Here is a 2,673-nt window from a genome sequence, read left to right as displayed (position 1 = left end):
ATGTTCCTTGATATTATACTCCTTCAAATATTTAACTTTTCTAGGCAAGTAATATATCATTGGAAACGGAAAAAGTCGTAGATGCTGATAATGCTATTTTCACATCGCTAGTTGAGAAATTAAAAGTTTTTAAATTTCCATACTTTGACATTCCTGTGGACAAAAGACCCTTGCTGGAGTAAGCTCACTCACACTAAGGCACATGAATGGACCGAAAAGTAGTAGAAAAAATTAAATTGGGTGGAGCCTGACCATACCTGGAAATTAAGCAAAAAATTTGCCGACCACTGCTCTAGGAGTCTAGGACTCTCGGTAGATTACTGCGGATGAGTATTCCATGATGGGGGTGAACTTCAATATTTATTTCTGTTCTTATCGAATTTTCTTAACACGTTTATTATGATTTGCAGAAGTTGTTCTTTTCAATGGAAGAACTTTCCGATAAATTCAATATAAATGAATGGAAATTTTTTAATCAACATACAATTGTTTAGAATTTGCCAGTTATTATTCTCATTATGAAAATGTGAATTCATCCAAAAATGTATTTTTCATATTTTTTAAATATTAATGAAACGTAAAAAATGAATTTTTAAGGTATTTCGCGATGAAGGTAAAATGAAATTCTTCTATCTGAATTTGATCTGAATTTTCTACAGAATGTCATTTATCACGTTTTTTACTTCAAGGTTTAGATAAATGTAACATTAATATGCATAATGAAATTAAGAAAAATTCAAGATCTGACATACAAAGTTGTATTTATTCAAGCGAGACGTGTAGGCAAAAGTATTTTAAATTATATTTGACATGCGCAAAAGAAACTTAATTGTTAATTAGGCGTCAAACACAATCGTAGAAATCTGTTTTTCGGATTCAGCGGGTCTAAAAACGTGGACATTTGACAAAAACTGGGCGAACCAATTTTCTAGAAATCTAATAACTTCTCTGACGAGAATGTAAACATCGAGAATTGTTCTAGATCAATCTTAACTCTTAAAGATCTAAACCCCTTTCCTCACATTACTCGCTTCCACGCTCAATGAGTCACGCCTACACCACGAAAGGTTTACAGAAGTAATAAAATAAGGGACTGAAAGCGTATATTCGCTGGAAAAGCAGCGAAAATTAGCTGTTATTAAGTGAAATTTCACTGATCAGCAGCTACATTTCACTGTTTCAACAGTGTATATACGCTGATTTGAATTAGACATATACTGATTCAGATTTAGAGAGTACAAAGAAGACGAATTTTTAACAAAATACAGGAATGTTCAACTCAGAAAGGACAATTTTTATAAAATAGTTTCATTTCAAGTGAAAAATGTCAATTTTAAACCAAAAATGAAATAGTTGCATTTTCAGTTAAAAAAATCATTTTCCACAAAATAGTCAAATTTTTAATCAATGAGATGAATTTTCAACTGAATGGAAGAAATATTCAACTGGATTCGTTAATTTTTTTAAAACTTTCAACAACTTTCTAGTTCAAAATAAAAACGTGGATGAATAATCGGAGAAAGAATGATATGTAATCTGAATCAAATATTCTATCTATTTTAAGTTACTTAAACTCAAATTTTATTTCAAAATTATAAACCTTTTGTCAAATGTGTTAAGTCAATAAACCTAAAACATAAGATCGTTGTTCTCTTCTTTAAACTTAAAAAAGTCGTTATCCAATTTCATCTAAGGACATCTAATTTTTATTCTTTGGAAATGTTCCAAAATTTTTCTCTGTGTGTCCTATCAAAAATTATAGCTCTTTGTTGGATGAACAATTTTTGTCTCATTTTTTTCGTAACTTATATCGAAAAGTGATTCATTATCAATTTGTAGTTCTTTCCAGGGCGCGCAATTTGAGCTTTTTCACTTTTTTCGTATCTTGCATATTTTGACCAAAACATGGAATTTTTGAATTTTTCATTATTTTTGGTACGATCAAATTTGGAATGTTCAACTTTTCGACAAAATTAAAAAAGTTGTTATCGTAGTCCTGTAGGGCTTTCAAAAGGCGAAGTTTTTCTTCTCCTGGCTTTTTTTCATATCATGCGTTGTTTGGCTTAAAATGTTCATTTCAGTTTGTTTTTTTTAGATTTTGAAAATGCTCTAACTCTGATCATTTTCTTTTGATAGAAAAAAGTCATGGGGATAAATTGTTTGAGTTTCTGAGTACTATGAACAAACGCACATAGAATTTTTAAATCTTGAATAAATGTGGTTTCGAAATTTTTTTGTATGATCAAATTTGGAATTTTCAACTTTTTGACCAAATTGAGAAAGTTGTTATCATAATCTTGTAGGGCTTTCAAAAAGCCTTTCCTTCTGCAGACTTTTTTTTCTTATCATGCGTTGTTTGGCCTAAATTTTCATTTTAGTTTTTTTTTTAATTTTGAAAATGCTATAACTCTAGTAATTTTTGATTTTTCGAAAAAAGTAATCAGGATAAATTGTTAAATTTTTTTAACACTATGAATAACCACACAAAGAATTTTTGAATTTTTAAAAAAGTGGTCTCAAAAATATTTGAAAAGTGCCCACTTTTTGAATTTTCATCCAAAATGGCTGGCCAACGAACTTGACCTTTAGTTTAGGACACTAAACGATTGTACCAAAGGGCAAACTAATAGATTACTTTTTTCAAAAGTTATCGTGTTCACAGACAGACAGATA

The sequence above is a fragment of the Belonocnema kinseyi genome, chromosome 6 (genome assembly GCF_010883055.1).
Source record: "Belonocnema kinseyi isolate 2016_QV_RU_SX_M_011 chromosome 6, B_treatae_v1, whole genome shotgun sequence".
Lineage (NCBI taxonomy): Eukaryota > Metazoa > Arthropoda > Insecta > Hymenoptera > Cynipidae > Belonocnema > Belonocnema kinseyi.
The sequence above is the reverse complement of the archived record's forward strand: the minus strand, read 5'-3'. Positions refer to the sequence as shown.